Source organism: Leptopilina heterotoma, unplaced genomic scaffold (assembly GCF_015476425.1).
Source record: "Leptopilina heterotoma isolate Lh14 unplaced genomic scaffold, ASM1547642v1 Lhet_68, whole genome shotgun sequence".
In the NCBI taxonomy this organism is placed as follows: Eukaryota; Metazoa; Arthropoda; class Insecta; order Hymenoptera; family Figitidae; genus Leptopilina; species Leptopilina heterotoma.
Window position 1 is genome coordinate 6,454,307 of NW_025111157.1, and position 12,210 is coordinate 6,466,516.

Consider the following 12,210-nt stretch of genomic DNA (forward strand, 5'->3'; position numbering starts at 1 on the left):
TAGATCAGTTTATTTCTTTTTTTCGAAAAACTGATGTATGGTTTATATATGTCTCCTTACGTGCGTGTGCAAAGGCGTATGACAAAAATTTCAATAACCCAAAAGAGGATGAGGGCATCAGGATGAGAAAGACGACGATGTCAAACAAAAAAAAAAAAAAAAAAAGAAGAAGAAAGAGGGAAAAGGTTGGCTGCTCGTTCACCTCACTTCTTGAACTCCATTTGCATTCCTGTCCTACTCGAATTTCGGAACGCATTGTGCACATTCTTGAAGTATTTTCATCCATGGAGAGATCTATTTCTAGACGCAATATTTTTTATATCAGACTGAAAATTTTATGAATTTATAAATTACATTTTCGTTTGAAAAATTATTGAGATTAGCATAATTTTTCTCTGTATATTAGGGGTGAAAAAAATGAATGATTTATTATGCTTGCTTTTTCCTCGCGAGTTTTTTATTTAATCTACAATGGTTGGAAAATATGTTTCCGGATTTTCTGTATATTCACATCTACTTCTATGATTATTTGAAAAATTTCCAAATATCAGAAAGAAAATCAATTTTATGTAAAGTAGTTGAAAATAGTTGGGTGTTCATTTAATTGAAATTCCAAATGTGATTGATGTGGTTGAAAATTTAAGTTTGTTAACTATTTATATCAAACTATCATTATAAAAAAAAACTCGGAAGAATTTAAATTAGTAAAGTCTGGCTGTGAATGAAATTCAAAGTGTGAGGGAATCATTTATATTTAAATTTTCCATGTTGGTTATTATTTTTTTTCGAATTAAATGTGTATATAATTCTTCGAGACAACTTGGATTTTGTTGAATCTTGTTTCACTTTCATTCATTTTCCTCTTATATTTCTCTCCCCTAATCCTTGAATCGTTACAACAATTTACAATAGCTGGAAAAAGTTTGTCGACACTTCCAGCGACGAGTTTCTCCAAGAGTTTACAAAAGGGGTAGAAAATCCGCTAAGTACTTTTCTCTATTTTCTTTCCTCGAAAATGCTTCGAGAGACGCTTTTTCGCACGATCATTTCGAGTTAAGAGAATCTGTCTGTCCAATTAGTTTATAACGTTTGTTAAGTCGAAAAGAGAGTTGAGACTATTTCAGAAATATTGTATTTCTTTTTTATTTTACTCTATATATTATTATAATTATTATAATTATAAAAATAAAATATACTTTTAATGTTTGTCTTAATTTTTCATATTTGGTTTTTTTAAAAGTATAATTGCTCCCTATTTTGTTATTTATTTTCTAATCGAATAGAATTTTAATAGTTATTAAAGAGAAATTTATGTGTTTTTAAAAATACAAAAATAAAAAAGTGATAAATTTCCTTCTTTTTATGACAGTTTTTTTATCCGAGTATGACTGAAAGCGGTATTTTTTAAATTTTATGGAAACATAAATTTCGAATAAATAGAAAAAACGTTGTTTTTCTTCTCTTGACGTCAATAAGTTTGCCGTAATATATGGAGAGTGAAGTTTCTTGTACTAAATGTTTAGGCTTCACGACACATAAGAGTCACGTTTCATGTATACTTGTTAACACATTGAAATTTCTTTTCACCTCTTGATAATCTTTCTTTCATAGTATGTTTTTTTTTCTCTTCGATTTTTATTTCAATTTTTCCCTCAATAGAGAGTCGAGTCTTTTTAAAAATCGAAATTATTGGCACATTGAACCTGCTAAATGTTCTTGTGTTTGAAAGTGAGGATCTTTCAATGATATTCAGTGTATTCTGTACTCGTAACTTATGTTAATTTTACAAGGAGTTACTCTCTAAATTTGAATCAGCGAAAAGTCGCTGATTTACCAGCCCAGAGTATGCAGCTGATGAAATAGCGTATATACACTGATAAAACAGCGTATATGCACTGATTTTCCAGCGTATATACGCTGTTTCATCAGCTGCATACTCTGGGCTGGTGAATCAGCGACTTTTCGCTGATTCAAATTTAGAGAGTAGAGAATACAAGAAAGCTTTTGATATTCGTATATTGTGATTATTATCATACGGAGAAAATGAATATAGTAACTTTCACTATTTTCAAAGCAAAACTTACTCTGACGGAAACTTCTGCACATTTTTGGCAATTTTTACTATTTTTCGAGTAAAAGTAAATTATTTTTTGTGCTTTTGATTCGAATTTACTTTATTAGAATTATTTCATTGATTCGAATTATTTTAATATCGGAAAGCAGGGTTGCCACAGGTCAGGGAAATCAGGGAAAAGTCAGGGAATTTTATTAAAAGTACTGGAAAACATTAAATGTTTAGAATTTATAACAATATTCTCAATTTTTGTGTCTGACTCAAAAATTATGTAATTACCACGAATTATAAAAAACATAAAATTTTTTCTATCTCTGACAATGATTTTTTTTAACGCAAGCTTAATAAATATTACAATTCTTCCCAGAAATTCAATTATTTTCAAAAATTATAAAAAAAAGTTCTCGTTCAACAATTTTCAATTATCTTTATAAGTATCACAATTATTCGACAAATTTCAATTTTATTCAGGAATTTTAATAAAATTCAATATAAAATTCAATTATTTTCATAAATAACAATATTCATCACCAGAATTCAATTATTTTCAAAATTAATAAAATTCATCGCAGAAATTCAATTACTTTCACAAAATAATAAAAAATTGTCGTCAACATTTCAATTATCTTTATAAATGAATAGCAAAATTTTCCGACAAAATTCAATTATTTTTAGGAATTTTAATAAAATTCATTGCAAAATTCAATTAATTTCAAAAACTTTTCTTAATTAATTGATTTTCAATATTCTAGTATTTTATTATTAATAAAATTTGAAAATTCTTTTCAGGTAATTATTTATCATAAATAACAATACCTACTCATCACAAAAATTTAATTATTTTCAAAAGTAATAAAATTCAATTATTTTCATAAATAATAAAATTCTTCTCAGGAATTCAATTATTTTTAGGCATTTTAATAATATTCTTTGCATAATTCAATTATTTTCATAAATAATAAAATTCACCGCAGGATTTCAATTATTTTTAATACAATTTTACAGGAATTGCTCGAGAAATGTAATTATTCCAGAAAATTTAATCTCAATTCCTCGAAAAAATCAATTATTTAAAAAAAATTGTTTTTTTAAATTCGTTGGAAGAATTCAATTATTTACAAAAATATTAGAATTTTTCACAGGAATTCAATTATTTTCAAATACTTTAATAAAATGGTTCGAAAGAAATCAATTATTTTTAATACAATTTTAATTAAATTTTTTTGAAATAATTAAATATTATTCTTTTAGATTTTAATAAAATTCCCAATAATTAAATTATTCTTTTAGATTTTAATAAAATTCCCAATAATTCAATTATTTTGAGGTATTAATAAAAAAATTCTTTGCAAAATTCAATTATTTTTAAAAGTAATAAATTTCTTCTTGGAAATTCAATTATTTGAAAAAATTCTAATAAAATCGTTCGCAAGAATTGATAAATAACAAAATATTTCCCAAAAATTCAATTATTTTTAGGAATTTTAATAAAATTCATTGCAAAATTCAATTAATTTTAAAAACTTTTCTTAATTCAATGATTTTCAATATTCTACTGTTTTTAATAAAATTTTAAAATTATTTTCAGGGATTTATTTATCATAAATAACAATATTCTTTACAAAAATTCAAAATTATTTTCAAAAATTTTAATAAAATTTCTCCAAAGAATTCAATTATTTAAAAGAAATTTCAATAAAATTTCAATTACTTTTTAATACAATTTTAATCGAATTCCTCGAAAAATGTAATTATTCTTAAAAATGTTATTAAAATTCGTAGAAAGAATTCAATTTTTCAAAAATTTGTTGATAAAATTATGTAGGTATAAGATTTCAATTTTAAGAAGTACTCAATTATTTAATAAATTATCTTTTTTTATTTAAATAATTGAATTCTCGTAGAATTTTCTAATAAAAATTGATTTAAAAATTAATTTCAATAAAATTTTTTTATAATAATTGAATTTTGGAGAAGTTACTAATAATTGCAATTTTTAGAAATAATTGAATTTTGTAAATGTTTCCAATTAAAATCTTTGAAAATTTGAATTTTTTTTTTATTTGATTAAAAATTCTATTCTATTCTTATATTATATTATAAAATAATGATTTTATCACTAGGTCATCTTTAATTATTATAAAATATGAAGAAATCGATTACTCCGAGTCGAAGACTCGGAGTGATCCATTTCTTTATGTTTTACAATATTATTTTTATCAATTATTGAATTTCAAAATGTTTGAATCTGAAATTTTTTAAAATCATAATTCCTGTGGAAAAATAATAATTAAATATTTATTTAACAAAAGAAGTTATTGGTGTTTTTTGAATAATTTTACAATTAAGGAAATTCGTAAATAAATGTAATAGAACATTTTTTTGAGTTTCTAATAATTTTTAGAGTGAATCAGAATATTCTTTAATGCCAGGGAAAAAGTCAAAATTTTGTCTGTAAATCAGGGAAAATCAAAAAATTTTTTTTTGTGGCAAACCTGGAAAGTTATTAGGAGGAATAGAATTATATTTTTTGCGATTGGAATCAAATAATCTTACAGACTACACAAATCACTGATTCATGGTAAATTAGGCGATAAACTGATAGAGAGAAAAGAAACTAATGACCTAATGGAATGAGAATAAAAAATTAGCTCGCAGTATTACTTAATTCCTCTAACTATTTCTCGTTAGGAAAAGTTTGTGAACCCCCTTCTAACCGCAGATTGATGTGGTGAATCAGGTTGGTCATGTGATACATCTGTCACAGCTTAAATTATGTGCTACATTTGATCTCATCCCAGGTATACATATAGACTTTTCCTTTCTCGACTCTTTTCACTTTGATGTATACTTTACGTTTTACGCGACTCTTGATAGTATAAAGATCGGGAAAAATTTCATTTTACCTCTGCGGTCGGTTCAAGAAGCGAGTTAAACGAATAAAATGCTGGGTCCAATGCACGGAGGGTCATTAGATGCGACTTACCAAAAAGAAAAAAGAAAAAGAAAAAAAGAGCTCTCAATTCATCCGACGAGATTTTTTTCTCATTTTTTCCTTTTGCACGATGTCTTTTACTCTTTTCAACTTTCTGCGTGTGTGATGCGAAGTGGAGAGAAAGGGGAGAAAAAGTTTTTTTGATAAATTATACCCTTTCCTGCTTATTCTTTATGATTCCTTTCATAATATAGTTTTTAATCAATTTTCACCCTGTGCATGGACTTTTGTGGAAAATATTGTGAGTTGCAGGCTTCGCACTCGCATCTACTAAAACAAACCTAATACTATTTACTACTTTTTTACTTTATGCTACTATGTGGGTATTTTTTTATGGATTTCAGCCACTAAAAGCTACTGTTGTTTTTCTAGAATTTCCACTACTTTAAATTCGCTAATACTAGAAATCAAAAAACTATTCGAAAAAATTATAATAAAATTCTTTAAAACGATTTAATTATTTTCAATATCTAGTATTTTCATAAAATAATAATTCAATTATTTTTAAAAAATTAATCAAATTTATCCAAAATTCAATTATTTTTATAAATAATAATAATTCATAAATAATATTCAATTAATTTAGAATAGCAGTTTCAATAAAAATTTCGAAAAAATCAATTATCTAACAAAATGTTTATACAATTCTTCATAATAATTCAAATACTTTCACTAATAATAACATTTTTCATGAAAATTCAATTATTTAAAAAATATTTTAATAAAATTCGTTGCAAGAATTCAATTATTTTTATAAATAATAAAACTGATCGAAGAATTTCAATTATTTTCACAATTAAAATTTTCTACAAGAATTCAATTATTTAAAATAAAATTTTCATAATATTTAATATAATTCGAAGAAATTAATTATTTAAAACAATATTTATAAAATTCTTATAAAGAATTCAATTATTTTCAAAAATAAGAAAAATGTTTCACAGAAATTCAATTCTTTTTAAACATTTTAATAAAATTATTCGCAATAATCCAATTATTTTCACACATGATAAATTTCTTCTCAGGAATTCAAATATTTTTTAAAATTTAAATAAAATTCTTAGCAACTATTCAATTATTTTCATAAATAATAAAATTCATCGCAGATTTTCAATTATTTTTAATACAATTTTACAGGAATTGCTTGAGAAATGTAATTATTCTAAAAAATTTCATTTCAATTCCTCGAAAAAATTAATTATTTAAAAAACTGTTTATTTTAAATTCTTTGGAAGAATTCAATTATTTACAAAAAGATTTAATAAAATTAAACACAGACATTCAATTAATGTCAAAAATTTTAATACAATTCTTTGTCAAGTTTAATTATTTTTAAAAACTTTTTGCTATTCAATGATTTTCAATATCTAGAATTTTCAAAATATTTCCAAACAGAATTCGATTGTTTAAAAACTTTTTTTGTAAAAATCTTCGTAAGAATTCAATCATTTTCATAAATAATAATAAAATTCTTCTCAGGAATTCAATTATTCACATAAATAATTCTTGGAAAGAATTCGATTATGTCGATAAATAACAAAATTATTCTAGAAAATTGAATTATTTTGAGAGGCATTTTAGTAAAATTCTTAGCAAAATTCAATTATTATTAAAAGTAATAAATTTCTTCTTGAAAATTCAATTATTTTTAAAAATTCTAATAAAATGTTGTTTAGGAATTCAATTATTTTCAAAGAAGTTTAATAAAATACCACACAGACATTCAATTAATGTCAAAAATTTTAATAGAATTCTTTTAAAATTCCATTATTTTTAAAAGCTTTTTGCAATTCAATGATTTTCAATATCTATTATTTTCCAAAAATTTCCAAACAGAATTCAATTATTTAAAGAATTTTTGTCAAAATCTTCGTAAGAATTTAATTATTTTCATGAATAATAAAAATTTCTCAGGAATTGAATTATTTAAATTATTATTTGGCATAAAATTAGTCGAAAGAAATGAATTATTTAAAATTTTTTATAAAATTCTACGCAAGAATTAAATTATTTTTATAAATATTTAAATTCTTTTATGAATAATAAAATTCGTTGCAGGTCAATTCAATTTATTAGTAGGATAAGAAAGAAGTCAATATTATTGATGGAAATTAGGAAAAGTGTCAAGTTTAATTTTTCGATAGCTACTTTGTTACTACTTTTTTTTAGTTTAAAAGCTACTTTTTGCTACTTTTTTTAACATTAATTATCGAGTGGGAAGTCTGGAGTTGTGAAGTATGTATACTGGTGGTGAAAAGACCAAAAGGCAAAAATTTTAAGAAATAAAAATATATTTGAGAACTTTGGCAATTCGATAAACTGTTTCAGAATGTTTTTTCTGTGGCAGGTTTAATTCTCTGTTTATTAAATTTTGAAATAAAATAGCTTTTCATGTAACCTTTCAATTCGTTTAATGGATCATTTAGTTCTTTACTATCACAGTTTTTCTAAGGATATCAAATTGAGACAAAAAATGAATCAAAATTTTACAATTTTGATACCTTTTGTGTCTCAATTTGATATCCGTAGAAAAGCTGTGATAATGTATGCGTCCAGATTCAGTATCACTACAGAACGAAAACCATGTTTATTTTAAAAAAGTGTCATTGTTGCTTCCGAAAAGAAGATGTGGCAGAAATAGAAACTTGTTGCCAACTAATAAAAAGTAGCATTTTTATTATTCTTTTTGAGTGTTTCTATAATATTAAATTAAAAGTCGTACTTAAATTTAAATAAAAAATTAAAGCTAAAATAACATAAAATATTTACCTATATCATAAATAAAATTTGAATGAAAGTAAAACATGTTCTGTAAATATTATGCTTCCAAATATTCCAAAACAATTGAATTTAAATATTGAAGTATTTGATATTTGATTAATTGCAAAATGGTCCGTAAATTGAATAGGGGTTAGCCATATGTGATCATAATAGATGAATTTTCACTTGGGGCACTATTAGGTGTAAATAATGAAGGGTTACCAAACAATGGAGCATTAATCATGTTTATAGTATACAGTTTCTAGGAATTCAAGATTCATTTTCTTTTCTTTCACCTTTCTCTGGTGATTTTATTCTAGTTATGTTAGAGACAAAAATCTCTTTCTATAAAAAATTAATTTATTTCTTAATCTATTTTCTATTTTTTTTAATCTATTCTATAAATTTTATCAGGAGTTCAGGAGTGCGTATATACAGATATAGAGAGAAGATTATAGAATGTAAATGAGGGAGAAATTTGTTCAGTAGGATAAAGGCGGATAAAAATCTCGAATGTTGTTATGCAAGGAGAGTATGCAAATATTTAAGTCTATTATAAAGGAATTTTCTTTGAGGAAATTTTTTATGTAATAAAATGAAGGTCCTCGAGATTATTTTTGAAAGAAGATGAAACATGACGCGCTTATTCCCAGCTCGTTGATAACGTCGCATCGCATGAAGAGGGGCTGTTTGATACGTTGTTTACGAAGAGGTATAGTAGATCCGCACGGGGTATTACACGGAGTAAAGCGATGATGATGATAGTGTATATGTACATACACACTTGGTATTGCAAAACCGTATCGAACCGTGTGCAGTGTCTATGGCGCATTTCCCCATGCGGATTCCATAGACGACGAGAGCTAACAACGCCGCGACATCGGGAGTAGAGAGAGAGAGTATCGTTGACCCTGATGACGCCTCGACGTCGCCAGCTGGACAACAATGTGCTTTCTCTCACTCTCAGTCTCTCTCGCTCTCTCTTCACTTGAGAATTGCACTTGACTCGTGCTTTGGGTACTAGCAGCTTGAATTACTTTTGACGAGAAATGTTTTCTCTCTCTCTCTCTCTCAACTTGTTCGCACCACTGAGTGTTCTTGGAGCAGGAAACTTTACTATGACAAGTTCCACTCTTTTCTTCATTATCTCAACTATATGAGGGAAAAAAATTTCTTCTTTGTGGAGGAATTTTCATTTTTGATGGATATAGTCAAAGATGGATATTTCAAAGTTGGTGAAATACTTTCGGACAGACGTATAGAAACTAGTGTTATTAGTGTAGATTGCGATTGATAAATCAATTGATGCAATTCCGTAATCAAATCAGGGTTGCCACGCAACATGAAATACCTGGAAATGTCAGGGAATTTTCTAATGCTTGAAAAAACCTGGAAAAGTCAGGGAATTTTGATCGAAATCCTGCGGAAAATTGTTGTTTTCTAAAGTTATTGTGTTTATTCTTGAAATCTAATTTCACTTAAAACTTTCAAAATTAATTCAATTTTAAAAGAACTGCGTTTACAATTTTCGTAAGTAGATGAACTTTAAAAAGATTTAGATTTGAAATTTTGTAAAGTTTCAATTTCAAATGATCTTTATTAGAAATATTAAAAAACTGAGATTTAAAAAAAATTTTTAACACTAAAATTCTTCTGTAATTAGTTAAATTTTCTAATATATAGGAATTTAATTGATTATTAAAAATTTTTAAATAATGGACTTACAGAAGAATTTTATTTAAAAACACTAAAACAAATTGAATTTTGAAGCAATTACAAATGATTGCAGAAATTCAATTATTTTCAAAAGTAATAAAATTCTTTTCAGAAATTCAATTATTTTTGAAAATTTAAATAAAATAATTCTTCTCAGGCATTCAATTATTTTTGAAAATTTTAATAAAATAGTTCGAAAGAACTTAATTATTTTGAATACAATTTCAATTAAATTTTTTTTTAAGTAATTCAATTATTCTTTTATATCTTAATAAAATTCTTCCTAAGAATTCAATTATTTACATAAATAATTCTTCGAAAGAATTCAATTATTAAAGATAAATAACAAAATTATTTCGAAAAATTCAATTATTTTGAGGCATTTTAATAAAGTTCTTTGCAAAATTCAAATTATTTTTTTAAGCAAAAAATTTCTTCTTGAAAATTCAATTATTTTCAAAAAATGTAATAAAATATCTCACAGACATTCAATTATTGTCAAAAATTTTGATAGAATTCTTTGTAAAATTTCATTATTTTCAAAAACTTTTCGCAGTTCAATGATTTTCAATATCTATATTAATTTTATAAGTATTTAAATTTTTTTATAAATAATAAATCAATTATTTACATAAATAATTCTTCGAAAGAATTCAATTATGTCGATAAATAACAAAATTATTCCCAAAAATTCAATTACTTTGTTGCATTTTAATAACATTCTTTGCAAAATTCAATTATTTTTAAAAGTAATAAATTTCTTCTTCTAAATTCAATTATTTAAAAAAATCTTAGTAAATTCGATAGCAAGAATTCAATTATTTTTAAAAGTCAAAAATTTCTTCTTGGAAATTCAATTATTTTAAAAAATTCTACTAAAGTCGTTTAAAAATGTTAGTAGAATTCTTTTTAAAATTTAATTATTTTAAAAAACTTTTTGCAATTCAATAATTTTTAATATCTACTATTTTCACATATTTTAATAAAGTAATTCGAGAGAAATCAATTATTTTAAATACAATTTTAATTACATTTTTTCGAAATAATTCAATTATTCTTTTAGATTTTAATACAATTCTTCCTAAGAATTCAATTATTTACATAAATAATTCTTCGAAAGAATTCAATTATTAAAGATAAATAACAAAATTATTCCCAAAAATTCAATTATTTTGAGGTATTTTAATAAAATTCTTTGCAATATTTAATTATTTTTAAAAATAATAAATTTATTCTTGGAAATTCAATTATTTAACAAAATTATAATTATAATTTTATTTGACAAAATTATAATAAAATCATAAGATGGTAAATGGGTTTTTTCCGTGATAATAATTATTATAAGATGGTAAGGTGTCAATTTAGCGGATATATATTTATTTCGCTTATCATCGATAAGACAGAAATCAATATTTCAAAATTAATACTTCATTAATATTTGAAAATATATTTTATTTTGTGCATGGTTTCTGAAAAAAAAAATGAATCGTCTCTCACCGCTGGGGTATAATAAAATATAAAAAAATTTATTTCATTAATTTTATAATAAAATCGTTCGCAAGAATTCAATTATTTTCATAAATAATGCTTGTAAGCAGCAAAAATTAAATATTAAATATTGTATGTTATTAGTATGCATTATTGGCACAATATATTTTGTGCAACACCTGTAAGGAAAGTAATACTTTGCATGCCTGTAAAGTAGGCGCAAAACAGTACTTTGCTGCACTAGTGCGGCAAAGTGCTTATTTTGCTGCACTAGTGCGGCAAAGTGCTTACTTTGCTGCACTAGTGTGGCAAAGTTCTTAAACTTTTGGGTTTTTTTGGTGATATACATAGATATTTGTTTTCTATTTGTAGAATACCTGTTTTTTACAGTAATATACGCGTAAAAAACCACGAATATTACGTGCGGTAACATACGTTCCAAACCCTGCTAAACAGTACGTAAGTTGGCGTCAACTAGCGTTTCCAAACAGCTTTTTTTATCAAAACCAAAAGGTGTTGCACAAAGTACTGTGTGCAACACGTACGAAAGAAGATTTTCCAACTTCGTGCAAATTGCTGCCCTCGCTTCGCTCGGGACAGCAAACTTTGCACTCGTCGGAAAACAGCTTCTTTCTGTACTTGTTGCACAATATACTATTGTTGCACAGTGACCACTTTACTCACCACTTTTCATTTGTTGCAGGACATTTCGATATTCCGGATTCCAGGGGGATCAGTTGTGGCGTATCAATTGGAATGGATTATTTTCTCGTGCTCTACTGGACATATAGATAAGTATATCTAATTAATTTGTTTGTTTCGTGGAATTGTGTGACTATAATAGTTCGCCTTTTAAGTTTTTATTTTAGTCAGTAATTTATGAAAATATTTTTACTGAAAAATATTTCGTTCATTTGAACGTTTCAAAACTTGTTGATCGTCTTAAAAACCTTGAATTTTTGTTTACCTTAAATTTCGAATCTCAATGAATTTTAAAGCAAATTAATTTTTTCTTATTTCTGTAAATAATTAAATTTATTTCAAATTGTTAAATTCTAGAATAAGTTTTTTGAAGTTATTAATTTCAATTAACTTAAAAAAGAATTTATGTAGTTATAAACAGTCATAAATTTTAAAAATATTTCAATTTCAGAAAATGTTATTTTTGAAAACCTCA

At 24.8% G+C, this 12,210-nt stretch overlaps 1 long non-coding RNA gene across 3 annotated transcripts in view; it reads left to right on the plus strand.

Moving 5' to 3' along the window:
- Positions 1-11,967, plus strand: part of LOC122510375 — a 46,201-nt gene extending 34,234 nt beyond the window's left edge. For all 3 annotated transcript variants that reach the window (XR_006302435.1, XR_006302437.1, XR_006302436.1), the window contains one exon: positions 11,737-11,967. This is a non-coding gene — a long non-coding RNA (uncharacterized LOC122510375). The remainder of the gene's footprint in view (positions 1-11,736) is intronic.
- Positions 11,968-12,210: the final 243 nt, after the last annotated feature.